General features: G+C 45.2%; 1 protein-coding gene across 1 annotated transcript in view; it reads left to right on the forward strand.

The window, feature by feature from the left end:
* The window catches only part of upb1 (ureidopropionase, beta), a 187,621-nt gene that overhangs the window by 98,384 nt on the left and 76,577 nt on the right, over positions 1-12,660 (forward strand). The window lies entirely within an intron of this gene.

The following is a 12,660-nucleotide window of genomic DNA, read 5'->3' on the forward strand; positions in this document are numbered from 1 at the left end:
CCCTGACACTCATGGACCTCTGGCACACTGCTAGTGTCTTCCACAGTGAGGATTGATATTAAGTTCATCTGCCATTTCTTTGTCCCCCAGACCTCACCTGGAGTGCTGTGAGCAGTTTTGGTCTCCTTATTTAAGAAAGGATGTGCTGACGTTGGAGAGGGTACAGAGAAGATTCACTAGAATGATTCCAGGAATGAGAGGGTTAACATATGAGGAACGTTTGTCCACTCTTGGACTGTACTCCTTGGAGTTTAGAAGAATGAGGGGAGACCTCATAGAAACATTTCGAATGTTAAAAGGCATGGACAGAGTGGATGTGGCAAAGTTGTTTCCCATGATGGGGGAGTCTAGTATGAGAGAGCATGACTTAAGGATTGAAGGACGCCCATTCAGAACAGAAATGCGAAGACATTTTTTTAGCCAGAGGGTGGTGAATCTATGGAACTTGTTGCCACGGGCGGCAGTGGAGGCCAAGTTATTGGGCGTATTTAAGGTAGAGATTGATAGGTATCTGAGTAGCCAGGGCATCAAAGGTTATGGTGAGAAGGCGGGGGAGTGGGACTAAATGGGAGGATGGATCAGCTCATGATAAAATGGCGGAGCAGACTCGATGGGCCGAATGGCTGACTTCTGCTCCTTTGTCTTATGGTCTTATGGTCTTATTACTACATCACCAGCATCATTTTCCAGTGGTCCAATTTCAACTCTCACCTCCCTTTTACTCTTTATATAACTGAAAAAAACTTTTAGTATCCTGCTTTATATTATTGGCTAGTCTGCCCTCATATTTCATCTTTTCCCTTCTTATAGCTTTTCTAGTTGCCTTTTGTTGAATTTTAAACACTTCCCAATCATCCAACTTCCCACTCACTTTTGCTACCTTATATGCTCTTTCTTTGGCTTTTACGCAGTCCTTAACTTCCTTTGTCAGCCACAGTTGCCTACTCCTGCCATTTGAGAACTTCTTATTCTGTGGGACATATCTAACCTGTGCCTTGTGAACAATTCCCAGAAACTTCAGCCATCTCTGCTCTGCTGTCATCCCCCCCAGTATCCCCCTCCAATCCACCCGGGCAAGCTCCTCTCTCATGCCTCTGTAATTCTCTTTATTCCATTGCGATACTGATACACGTGAGTTATGCTTCTCCCTTTCAAACTGCAGTGTGAATTCACTCATACTCATGTAGAGGGGAGCCTGCTGCATAGGCAAAAGCTTGCCCTCTGTATCATACTGCCCTGTCTTGTGTATGGCTCTGCATACTTTCACGCTAATTGATACCTTTCCTGTAGCAGGTGAACAGAACTGCACACAGTACCCCAACTGCTTACACTACTTCAGCATAAATTCCCAACTCTTTTACTCAGTTCTTTGATTTTATGAAGGCCAATGTGTCAAAGGTTCTCTTTATGACCCTATTACATGCCACGGTAGTGTCACGGTTAACATGACGCTATTACATCATAGTGTGTCGGAGTTCTGAGTTCAATTCAGGCACAGTCTGTGAGGAATCTGTATGTTCAACCCGTAATTGCGTAGGTTTCCTCCGAGTATTACGGTTTCCTCCCACAGACCAAAGATGTACTGACTAGTAGGTTAATTAGTCATTGTAGATTGTCCTTTGATTAGGCCAGGGTTAAATGGGTGGGTTGAGGGGCACAGCTCGAAGGACCGGAAGGATCTATTCCGCACTGTATCTCTGAATAAAATTAAATAATTGTGACGCCCCTTTCAAGGAATTCTGGAACTGTATTCCCAGATCGCTCAGCACCCAACTGTTCCCACTCTGGTTTGTCGTCCTGAAGTGCAACACCTCACACTTTTCAGCATTAAATTCCAAGCACCGTTAGCCTACTCGTATCGGCCCATGAGTTTGATTAATAAACAAACTTCTGGAGGAATTTGGGAACTCACATTGTGTTGACATCTGTGACTTTGCACTATCAGCAGACAAATTACAGTAAAATGGAAACTGCACATTGATTCCCATAGAAAGCACTTATCACGGATGGTATCTAGAACTGCCATTAAAGGCAGTGAGGCCATAATATACAACAGGAACTGGCAATAGTTTTAAGATCCCTGTTGTTACATTTTATTAACACTGAGGATTGGGTGGCTGTCGAATTTGTTTTATTTATGTGACGCACATCTTTCCTATGAGCCATTAAGGATCAACCCAGATATGTGCAGTAGACGTTAAGTGAGGCAGAAAAGGGTAATATGATAACAGTGTTTGATTCCAAAGATGAGGGAGAAATAGTCTGTACATAATATAATTTACAGTAAATATAATTTATTTTTCATTATGCCGAACTATTTCAGACTCCCCACATCAAATGTGCTCTAATAATTTAATGTTCTTTCATAGTTTTCCCCTTGTCTGATATCATAATTCGACGTAAGCTGTGCTCCCATTCACAATGTATTCATCTCCATCAGCAATTACTTCTCATGTTTCCTGCCGAATCACAATTTGTTCATAAACCTTGAGCAGTACTCTGATTCTTGCCGTGAAAATGATAACTGGCCTCCACCTTCACTCCATCTGGTCCAGGCTGAACAACGACAGCATTTCTGTGCACCACAGTATAACATGTACCCTCTCAGCTGGTCGTAGAAGGGTTTAACCGAACACTTCTCTTTGATCAAAGCCCCCCATTGCTCTGGGACCATCAGGGAGAGCAGAACATCTCAGCTCTTTTTCTGTGTGACCAACTATATCCCGTGGCCTTGCCCTTCCACTCTCGTCTCTCGGGCTGGTTGAAGCTTTGTTACTAATACAGGTGTGTCACCAGCCCACTGGCCAGCAGGCCCTGGCTGGTTGGTCTCTGGCTTTCTGTCGGGAGGGGTAGAGGAGTGAAGTGTGCCAAGATTCTTCCTGATATTCCAATAGGGGTTATGGACAGATAGAATGTTAAAAATGCCTGCTCTCTGCGTTCAAATAATCCAGGCAGCATCTGTCTTGTGCATGTAATACCCGGCTGGGTCGAGGAACCAGCAGTGCTGGGGATGTGCTAGTCCAGTTCTCTCTACATAGAACATGGAACAGTACAGGTATTGTGGTCCATGATGTTGTGCTGTCCTTATAACCTACTCCAGGGTCAATCTAATCTTTTCTTCTTATATAGACCTTCATTTGTCTTTCATTCATGTGCCTGTCTGAGAGTCTTTAAAAAAAAAGTCCCTAATAAAAATGACACTTGCAGTATGGTGGAATTCCAGGTGTCAGGGGGCAGGAAGTGTGTGAAGTTATCATTACTAGGGAGAAGGTTCTTGGGAAGCTGAAAGGTCTGAAGGTAGGTAAGTCACCTGGACCAGATGGTGTAGACCCCGGGGTTCCAAAAGAAGAGATGAAGGCATTAGTAATGATTTTTTAAGAATCACTGCATTCTGGAATGGTTCTGGAGGACTGGAAAATTGCAAATGTCACTCCAAGAAGGGAGAGGGGCAGCGGAAAGGAAACTGTTGGCCAGTTAGTCTGAGGAAATTTTCCCCTTAATCATCCTTAATAATCAGCTCCAACATCTTCCCAACCTGTTTACATAAGACACGCCCTCTAGTTCTGGCAGCATCCTGATAAATCTCCTCGTCACCCTCGCTAAAGCTTCCACATCCTTCTCACAATGAGGTGAACAGAACTGAATGCAATATTCCAAGTGTCTTCCTGTAGCTGCAGGAATGAAATGGACTGAAGATCCTCAGGGAATATGCTTTACACGCCACCACCTTCTTGTGTAGCAGTGGATGAGGGGAGGACTGCCGGCTCCCAATGCTGTTTGAGCTCGTAAACTTGTAGTTATTGCAGTGTTGTTTATTCTGATGGTTAAGTGCACGCCATTGAACGGTAGAATCAGTTGCTAATGACGTCACAGAGTGGTAGAGTGTGGAAACAGGCTTTTCAGCCCTCTGAACGTACACCAACCATCAGCCACACATCTCCACTGTCCTAAAGGCAGTCCCCCCACATTCTCGTCACCTGCTGCTCACCCCAGCCAGGTTCTGGGGCTGAGCACCAGACCAGGGGCACAGTGGCAAATCCACATGTCATTGGGATGTAGGAAGAATATGGAGTACCCAGGGAATACTCTCACAACCACACAGAACGTGCAAACTCCACTCAGACAGCAGCAGAGGTCAGGGGTCACTGGAGCTGTGAGACTGTGGTTGTGCCCACAACTCCGCCAAAAGTTCGCAGCTGCTCTGGGAAAATCTCAGGACATTTGGCCAGTTCTCCCTTGATCCTGTCTTCTCCCTCCTGTAGGGCAGTGACCGATTGCTGCGCAATACTTTATTACAATTCACACAGAGCTCTCACCACACCCTGGCTCACTCACCATTATTTTCTGGAAAGTATGTGGCATGCTATCATTCTGCAGACCACAGCTGCAGACCAGTACTGTGTAAAGCAATCTGCCAATGATAACCAAAATTATAAGCTTTGTTTTCAAAAGGGTTCACATGTATATTTTATGAAACTAGATTGCTGAGTAAATATTACAAGATCAGTCTTAATTTAAGGATGAAGATTTTTGCTTCCAGTTTCTCTCCAAAGAAAGCTAATAACTTCATGGATTCGATTTGTTTTCAAACAGCAGATGCAAGCTGTCCTATGGTTGCGGCTAGAACTCTCGTGCAATCGCTATATCCTGAAAAATCACCCTGATTTTATGTTTGTTTTTGAAATTTGAAGACATTAAACCAGTTAATTTATATTTTCTGGGCTATCATTTAAAATGACTGGGAGTGCTTTGATTTACGATGAGAAGTTTGTAACTCCATTAAACTGTGTAATCGTTGCAGTATGAGCTCTCTGGGTGAGTCTGAAGGGCATTGCTACTTCTGCACGGAGTAACCACTCCAGTATTGTAGACTTGTTTTCACCAAGCTGCCTGAAGAAAATGATTTTGACATTTTTTTTCTCTTTAGTATACCTTTTGATCTGTCTGAAAAACTATCACAACTGGTAAATATCACTCCACCAGCAAAGAACATTGTTGGTTGGGGCGGGAGAGGAACAAGCATGTTGTGAGCTCATTGTTTGCTAAACATCCTGTATGGTTTTCCCAAGTGTGCCATTTCATTTGTACAACCAAAGCAAAGTTACATTACCCTGTCACATGTTAACTGCTGAGAAAGTTTTACCCAGCCTGAATCCATCTTCCAGAGCACCCCCTTACTGACAAACCCTGTGTTACAGAAGTGTTCTTGGAATCCACATTGTTATTACAAAATTTCATTCTGTATTAATACACAAGAACCACATACAATTGAACCAATTGACAATAAACTGGACTGGTCAAAGAACACTGAGGCTGTCTACAAGAAGGGTCAGAGCCGTCTGTATTTCCTGAGGAGACTGAGATCCTTTAACATCTGCCGGACAATGCTGAGGATGTTCTACGAGTCTGTGGTGGCCAGTGCTATCATGTTTGCTGTTGTGTGCTGGGGCAGCAGGCTGAGGGTTGCAGACACCAACAAAATCAACAAACTCATTCGTAAGGCCAATGATGTTGTGGGGATGGAACTGGACTCCCTGACGGTGGTGTCTGAAAAGAGGATACTGTCCAAGTTGCACACCATCTTGGACAATGTCTCCCATCCACTACATAATGTACTGGGTGGGCACAGAAGTACATTCAGCCAGAGACTCATTCCTCCGAGATGCAGCACAGAGTGTCATAGGAAGTCATTCCTGCCTGTGGCCATCAAACTTTACAACTCCTCCCTTGGAGGGTCAGACACCCTGAGCCAATAGGCTGGTCCTGGACTTATTTCCTGGCATAAATTACATATTACTATTTAACTATTTATGGATTTATTACTATTTAATCATTTATGGTGCAACTGTAACGAAAACCAATTTCCCCCAGGATCAGTAAAGTATGACTATGACTATGAAGTACACAACTGTCAACACAGTTAAATCAGCACACAAATATTTATTCAGGAGACAAAATAATTTATGATTAGAAGCTCCAGAGCAAGCTTCACTATGAAGATTTCTCATAATATGAAACATTACTGTATGTGTTATCAAGGATTCTACCCCAACCATCTTTGTCAGAAAGTAACTTCTGGATCTCTATAACTTGTTTTTCTCGTCTTCTCAAATTCTTTACTGATTAAGTCTTTGACCGCCGAGTCAAGGGATATTGTTGTTCTAGCCACATCATGATTTAAAATCCCTCAATCTATTCCAAAGGAAACAATCCCGGCCTATCTAACCTTTGTTATAGCTAGCATTCACCCTCTCTCCAGCAATCACGTCATCTCTGAGCAGAGCTACGCAGTGTTCAAGCTCTGATCTGAGTAATGTTTTGTACAATTCAAGCATTGCCTCCTTGCCGTTGCCTTCCTTCCCTTGACTAATAAAGGAGCGTACCTGTATTTGTTTTTAATCAACCTTTTTACTTCGCCTTGCACTGCTGACTGTAATAATCTGTGGACATGCATGCTAAAGCCTGTGTGTATTTACACCCCACAGCGTCCTGCCATATACACCCTTCACTATGCTGTATCACCCCAAAAGTATAATTTTACACTTTGTGGATTCAATTCACAACATGCCACTTTGCACAATCCAACTGACCAGACTGTCTGTAACTTGCCCGTACCTCCTCCCTTGTTAAACCAGCCACATGGCCAGACTTTGTGTATCTGCAAATTTCTTTCTCATGCCCCAACATTAAGATTGAAATCATTGGCAAATCTTGTACACAGCACCTGCTGTGTGTTTCCAGTATTCTGATGTACTGCATTCATAGTTTTCTGCTTTTGATCCTTGTTGGCTATCTCCAGTGAGTATAAATGAAAGCTGCTATTGTCTCCAGTAACTTACTTTACTGTCTGTGATGAATGTTCCTATAACCACTGTAAAACTAGCCCGCTGGTTATTAAAAAGCAGAATACCGTAGGTGCCAGAAATCTGGAAAGAAAGCAGGGAAGCACTGGAGATGGCCAGCAGGTCAGACAGGGTGGTGCATTGACCTTTACTTGGGTTTGGCTTCAGGAGGAAGGGAATACGGTGAGATCTTGTGCAAAGTCTGTGTCACAAACAAGAGAAACCCTTCAGTCCTGCTGAAGGGTCTCGGGCCGAAACGTGGACTGTACTCTCTGCTGCCTGGCCTGCTGAGTTTGTGTGTGTTGCAGAGGCTATGTGCAGTTTTGGTCCCTGTATTTGTGAAGGATGTTGTGTAGGTTCACTGGATCAGAGCAGATGTTCGTTACCAACTCTCAGACCTGCCCACGTATCAAAAATATTATCAGTAATATGTATTATTAAAGTCCATATACAACCCTGCGGTCCATTTCCTTGCGGGCACACTCAATAAATCCATAATAGAATAATAACCATCACAGAATGGAAGACCACATTCACTTAGGTGTCCAACCAGTGTGAAAAAGACAATGAACTCTGCAAATACAAAAACAAAAATAAATAAATAAGCAGTAAATATCAAGAACATGAGATGAAGATTCCTTGAAAGCGAGTCCATAGGTTGTGGAAACATTTCAATGATGGACGAGTGAAGTTATCCCCTTTGGTTCAAGAACCTGATGGTGGAGGGGTAGTAACTGTTCCCGAACCTGATGTCAGGCCAAATCTTCACAAACTCATGAGGAAGCAGGGGCGTTGCCGTGCTGTCTTTGTAATTGCTGGGCTCAGAACATAAACTGATTCCTAAGCTCCGGAACCTGGGCCTTAGCACTCAGATCTGCAGCTGGATCTTCAACTTCCTCACAGACAGGACCCAGGCTGTAAAAAAAGGGGACAAGTTCTCCTCTACAATCACTCTGAGCACCGGTGCCCCACAAGGCTGTGTACTCAGCCCCCTGCTGTACTCACTGTACATCCATGATTGTGTAGCCAAGTTTCCGTTAAAGTCAATATATAAGTTTGCTGATGACACCACAATTGTAGGCCGTATCTCGGGTAATGGTGAGTTTGAGTACAGAGAGGAAATTAAGAATGTGGTGGCATGGTGCGAAGACAACAACCTATCCCCCAACGTTAGCAAGACGAAGGAATTGGTTGTTGACTTCAGAAGGAGTAGCGGACCGCACGACCCAATTTACATCGGTGGTGCGCAAGTGGAACAGGTCAAAAGCTTTAAGTTCCTCGGGGTCAATATCACAAATGACCTGACTTGGTCCATCCAAGCAGAGTCCACTGCCAAGAAGGCCCACCAGCGCCTTTACTTCCTGAGAAAACTAAAGAAATTTGGCCTGTCCCCTAAAACCCTCACTAATTTGTATAGATACACCGTAGAAAGCATTCTTCTAGGGTACATCACAACCTGGTATGGAAGTTGTCCTGTCCAAGACCGGAAGAAGCTGCAGAAGATCATGAACACAGCCCAGCACATCACACAAACCAATCTTCTGTCCTTGGACTCACTTTACACCGCACGCTGTCGGAGCAGTGCTGCCAGGATAATCAAGGACACGACCCACCCAGCCAACACACTTTTCGTCCCTCTTCCCTCCGGGGGAAGGCTCAGGAGCTTGAAGACTCGTACGGCCAGATTTGGGAACAGTTTCTTTCCAACTGTGATAAGACTGCTGAATGGATCCTGACCCGGATCTGGGCCATACCCTCCAAATAATCCGGACCTGCCTCTCGGTTTTTTGCACTATCTTATTTTCCCTTTTCATTTTTCTGTTTATGATTTATAATTTAAATTTTTACTATTTACTATCGATTTGTACTCCAGGGAGTGGGAAGCGCAGAATCAAATATCACTGTGATGATTGTACGTTCTACTGTCAGTTTTTTGGCGTTAATAAAGTAAGGTAAAGGACAGGACAGGTCCTCCAAAAATAATAACACCAAGTAATTTAAAGTTGCTGACCCTATCCACCTTTGATCCTCTGATGAGGACTGGCTTATGGACTTTTGGTTTCTTCCTCCTGAAGTTAATAATCAGCTCCTTGGCCTTGCTGACATTGAGTGAGAGGTTGTTGTTATGGCACCTCTCAGCAGATTTTCAATCTCCCTCCTATAGGCCGATTCATCACCACATTTGATTTGGTCTATGACAGTGGTGTCATCAGAAAACTGGAATATGAGATTGGCCCGGTACTTAGCCACACAGTCGTAAGTGTAAAGAGGGTAGAGAAGGAGGCTATGCTCACAGCCTTGTGGTGCAGCTGTGCTGATGGAGATTGTGGAGGAGATCTGTTGCCAATTCAAACAGACTGGGGTCTGCAGGTGAGGAAATCGAGGATCAAATTGCACAAGGAGTTATTGAGGTGAAGATTCTGAAGTTTATTGATTAGTTTTGAAGGATGATAGCATTGAATTCTGAGCTTAGTCGATAAAGAGCATCCTGATGTCAGCATCTTTGCTGTCCAGTTATTCCAGGGTTGAGTGAAGAGGCAATGAGATGGCATCTGCTGAGGACCTGTTGTGTCAGTAGGCAAATTGGAGCAGATCCAATTCATATGTTCATCACCATCCTCTCCAAGCCTTCCATCGTTGTGCTACTGGACATCCCCACAGTTGTGGCAGTTTCCAGTGCTGACATCAGTGACCCTGTGTTGACTGGTGCTTCCCCGCAGAGTCCTGGAAACTGCCCCTCGCCGCTCATCGACCCACGCCAAGTCTGTGCTGGGCTAAACCCAGTTCACCGTGGACCCTTCCCTGCGCAGTGAGGAGAGAGATCAACCCCTAGAGGGGCCAGGTTATTTTAATGCTTTAAATTAATTTTCAATGTGTTGGTAGCCGTTTTAAAGATGTTAGAACATGTTTTCCATTTTGTAACTACCTCTTAATTTTTTTGGCATATCTTGAGGCTCCAGCCTCAGCCCAGTGAAATGTTGCACACAGAAGCATAGAAAATAGGTGCAGAAGTAGGCCATTTGGCCCTTCGAGCCTGCACCACCACTCAGTATGATCATGTCTGATCATCTAACTCAGAACCCTGTACCAGCCTTCTCTCCATACCCCCTGATCCCTTTAGCCATAAGGGCCATATCTAACTCCCTCTTAAGTATAGCCAATGAACTGGCCTCAACTGTTTCCTGTGGCAGAGAATTCCACAGATTCACTACTCTCTGTGTGAAGAAGTTTTTCCTAATCTCGGTCCTAAAAGGCTTCCTCTTTATCCTCAAACTGTGACCCCTTGTTCTGGACTTCCCCAACATCAGGAACAATCTTCCTGCATCTAGCCTGTCCAATCCCTTTAGAATTTTGTACGTTTCAATAAGATCCCCCCTCCATCTTCTAAATTCCAATGAGTATAAGCCTAGTCGATCCAGTCTTAAATCATATGAAAGTCATGCCATCCCAGGAATCAATCTGGTGAACCTTCTTTGTACTCCCTCTATGGCAAGGATGTCTTTCCTCAGATTAGGGGACCAAAACTGCACACAATACTCCAGGTGTGGTCTCACCAAGGCCTTGTACAACTGCAGTAGTATCTCCCTGCTCCTGTACTCAAATCCTCTTGCTATAAATGCCAGCATACCATTCGCCTTTTTCACTGCCTACTGTACCTGCATGCCCACTTTCAATGACTGGTGTATAATGACACCCAGGTCTCGTTGCACCTCCCCTTTGGAAGAGTTCCTGTCCTTGCAATCCCCATCGCCCTTCCCTGGGGTGAAGAATGACTCGATGTGCTGAGAAGGAGCTGCCATTACTGTGAGATGTGGGAGTGTAGCCGTGCTCCAGTAGTCTATGGTGTACCCTAACCTTGACCTGTCAGGGCTGGGTGTAATGGCCATTCCTGCAACATAAGTCTGGACTCTACCTTGCAGTGCTCCCTCAGGTATCAGGCAGGTGTCTCCCCATTGTACAGCACGTCAGCTTCCACTGCATTGCCCTGGGGTTTCCTTGCTGCCCTGCTGTGTATCCGTTTCGATAACAGCAAGCGATGTGTGCTGTTATGGGCACATCTGGTTTCAGTGCACCAGACCTCATGCCATATAAGGCAAGATCAGTTCTGCCAGTACACAGGATTTATTTGGTAGCAAATGTCTGCTGTGCAGTAACAGAAAATTACTACACTGTAGACAGAGCAGGAGAGACGAGTGTACTCCTAGAACACTGTACAAATCCCTCGAGCAGGAGAGACAAGTGTACTAGAAAATCACTATACTGTAGACAGGGAGCAGGAGAGACGAGTGTACTAGAACACTGGAAAGCCCTCAAGAGCAGGAGAGACGAGTGTACTAGAACACTGTGGAAAGCCCTCAAGAGCAGGAGAGACGAGTGTACTAGAACACTGTGGAAAGCCCTCAAGAGCAGGAGAGACGAGTGTACTAGAACACTGTGGAAAGCCCTCAAGAGCAGGAGAGACGAGTGTACTAGAACACTTTGGAAAGCCCTCAAGAGCAGGAGAGACGAGTGTACTAGAACACTGTGGAAAGCCCTCAAGAGCAGGAGAGACGAGTGTACTAGAACACTGTGGAAAGCCCTCAAGAGCAGGAGAGACGAGTGTACTAGAACACTTTGGAAAGCCCTCAAGAGCAGGAGAGACGAGTGTACTAGAACACTTTGGAAAGCCCTCAAGAGCAGGAGAGACGAGTGTACTAGAACACTGTGGAAAGCCCTCAAGAGCAGGAGAGACGAGTGTACTAGAACACTGTGGAAAGCCCTCAAGAGCAGGAGAGACGAGTGTACTAGAACACTGTGGAAAGCCCTCAAGAGCAGGAGAGACGAGTGTACTAGAACACTGTGAAAGCCCTCAAGAGCAGGAGAGACGAGTGTACTAGAACACTGTGGAAAGCCCTCAAGAGCAGGAGAGACGAGTGTACTAGAACACTTTGGAAAGCCCTCAAGAGCAGGAGAGACGAGTGTACTAGAACACTGTGGAAAGCCCTCAAGAGCAGGAGAGACGAGTGTACTAGAACACTGTGGAAAGCCCTCAAGAGCAGGAGAGACGAGTGTACTAGAACACTGTGGAAAGCCCTCAAGAGCAGGAGAGACGAGTGTACTAGAACACTGTGGAAAGCCCTCAAGAGCAGGAGAGACGAATGTACTAGAACACTGTGGAAAGCCCTCAAGAGCAGGAGAGACGAGTGTACTAGAACACTGTGGAAAGCCCTCAAGAGCAGGAGAGACGAGTGTACTAGAACACTTTGGAAAGCCCTCAAGAGCAGGAGAGACGAGTGTACTAGTACACTTTGGAAAGCCCTCAAGAGCAGGAGAGACGAGTGTACTAGAACACTGTGGAAAGCCCTCAAGAGCAGGAGAGACGAGTGTACTAGAACACTGTGGATAGCCCTCAAGAGCAGGAGAGACGAGTGTACTAGAACACTGGGAAGCCCTCAAGAGCAGGAGAGATGAGTGTACTAGAACACTGGAAAGCCCTCAAGAGCAGGAGAGACGAGTGTACCAGGACACTGTGGAAAGCCCTCAAGAGCAGGAGAGACGAGTGTACTAAGCCCTCAAGAGCAGGAGAGACGAGTGAGATTTAAATTTGTCGATGGCAGTGACCATGCATTTATTGTCCATTGCTAATTACCCCTGAACGACAGGAGTGGTGCAAGTTGGCCACCTTGGTGGCTCGGAAGTCTGAGTAAGAATGACAGGTTCCCACCCCTGTAGGACATGAGTGTTCCAGATGGGGTGTTACAACAATCAAGTGGTTATGTGCGTGGCTGTGGCTGTCATTGGATGGCCTCTCTGATTGTCAATGTGTTGTTGTTTGCCA

The sequence above is a fragment of the Mobula hypostoma genome, chromosome 23 (assembly GCF_963921235.1).
Source record: "Mobula hypostoma chromosome 23, sMobHyp1.1, whole genome shotgun sequence".
Taxonomy (NCBI): Eukaryota; Metazoa; Chordata; class Chondrichthyes; order Myliobatiformes; family Myliobatidae; genus Mobula; species Mobula hypostoma.